The following is a 2,471-nucleotide window of genomic DNA, read 5'->3' as shown; positions in this document are numbered from 1 at the left end:
ATGACACAAATAAATGGAAAAACATTCCATGTTCATGGATTGGAAGAACAAATGTTGTTAAAATGTCTCTGCTGCCCAAAGCAGTCTACACATTTAATGCAATCCCTATCAAAATACCACCAGTGCTTTTCACAGAGCTGGAACAAACCACCCTAAAATTTATATGAAACCAGAAAAGACCCTGAATAGCCAAAGTAATGTTGAAAAAGAAAACCAAAGCTGAAGGTGTCACAATACTTGACTTCAAGCTGTGTTACAGCTTGAAGTAATTGTAAGTGTTAATTGTTAAGACACTATGGTACTGGTACAAAAACAGACACACAGATCAATGGAGTAAAATAGGAAACCCAGAAACAAACCCCCAACTATATGGCCAACTCATCTTCGACAAAGCAGGAAAGAATATCCAGTGGCGGGGGGAAACAGTCTCTTCAACAAATGGTGTTGGGAAACCTGGACAGCAACATGCAAAAGAATGAAACTTGACCGCTTTTTTTTTTTTTAAAGATTATTTGTTTATTTATTTATTTATTTATTAGACACAGAGAGAGAGACCACAAGTAGGCAGAGAGGCAGACAGAGAGGGGGGAAAACAGGCTCCCTGCTGAGCAGAGAGCCTCATGCGGGACTTGATCCCAGGACCTGAGATCATGACCTGAGCCGAAGGCAGAGGCTTAACTCCCTGAGCCACCCAGGTGCCCCAGACCACTTTCTTACATCATGCACAAAAATAAGTTCAAAATGGTTGAAAGACCTAAATGCGAGATAGGAAACCATCAAAGTCCTAGAGAAGAACACAAGCAGGAACCTCTTTGACATCAGCCAAAGCAATTTTTTACTAGATATGTCTCCTGAGGCAAGGGAAACAAAAGCAAAAATAAACTATTGAGACTTCGTCAAAATAACAAGCTTCTGCCAGCAAAGGAAACAAGAAAATTAAAAGGCAACCTATAGAATGGGAGAAGTTATTTGCAAATGACACAACTGATAAAGGATTACATAAAAAACTTATACAACTCAGCACCCAAAATATAAATAATCCAATTTAAAAATGGACAGAAGACATGAATAGACATCTTCCCTAAGAAGACATACAGATGGCTAAAAGACGCATGAAAAGATGCTCAACATCACTTATCATCTGGGGAATACAAATCAAAACTACAATGAGGTATCACCTAACAGCAGTTAGAATGGCTAAAATTAACAACAGAAAACAGCAGGTGTTGGCAAGGATGCAGAGAAAGGGGAAACCCTCTTACACTGTTGGTGGGAATGCAAACTGACAGAGCTACTCTGGAAAACTGTGTGGAGGTTCCTCAAAAAGTTGAAAATAGAATTGCCCTAGGATCCAGCAACTGCACTACTAGGTATTTACCCAAAGGATAAAAAAAAAATACTGATTGGAAGGGATACATACACCCTAATGTTTATTTATAGCAAGTTTAACAATAGCCAAATTATGTTTGAAAAAACCCAAATATCCATCAACTGATGAATGGATAAAGAAGATGTGGTGTGTGTGTGTGTGTAGATATATCTATCTATACAGTGAAATGTTTCTCAGCCATAACAAAGAAGGAAATCTTGTCTTTTGCAATGATGTGGTTGGAACTAGAAACTATCATGCTAAGCAAAGTAAGTCAGTCAGAGAAAGACAAATACCAAATGATTTCACTCATATGTGGAATTTAAGAAAGAAAACAGATGAACATGGAGGCAAAAAAGGAAAACCAAGAAACAGAACTATAAAGAATAAACTGAGCAGTACTCAGGGGTTGAGTGGGGAGATGGGTTAAATAGGTGTCAGGTATCAAGGAGGACACTTGTGATGAGCACTGGGTGTTGTATGTAAGTGATGTATCCCTAAATTCTACTCCTGAAGCTGTATTACACTGTATATTATTACACTGTATATTAACTAACTAGAATTTAAATAAAAATTTGGAGAAAGAAAAAAAGAAATGTCTCATAACTCAGTGGGGATGCAGGTAGTAATGGTTGGTGAACATATTTAAATGAGTTAAATTCTCCTTTATCCTAGTAAAAAGCCATGAGGTCTAAAATTTATAAATCCAGAAATAGGGTCATATGTGTATTTCAGAGTGGGCGGTACTCATGCAGCAGCCATAAGAGCTGGGAATGCTTGCCCCTTTTAGGAAGGTCTGAGCCGTATGGGATGGGATGGGGAACTGGATATGGCTTTTGTATTTATAGATATTTTTAAAAACATGTGGTGTATTTTGAATTTGTAAATGATATCTGACTGTTGGTTTAACTTGAATTTACATTTATTATCAGGACTCCTATAATTGTAAAAATCTAACACCAAGTAAACTGTGACTCTCACGGGAGGAGACTACAACTTCCAGGATTCCGTGGGCTGAAGCGGTGGGGTGTTTTCGGAGACAAACTACAATTCCCAGAATCCCACTAGCCAAGGGGGTGGTTCTGGCCTAGGGTTGGGGCAG

The sequence above is a fragment of the Mustela nigripes genome, chromosome 2 (assembly GCF_022355385.1).
Source record: "Mustela nigripes isolate SB6536 chromosome 2, MUSNIG.SB6536, whole genome shotgun sequence".
Taxonomy (NCBI): domain Eukaryota; kingdom Metazoa; phylum Chordata; class Mammalia; order Carnivora; family Mustelidae; genus Mustela; species Mustela nigripes.
Note: the sequence above shows the minus strand (reverse complement) of the source record.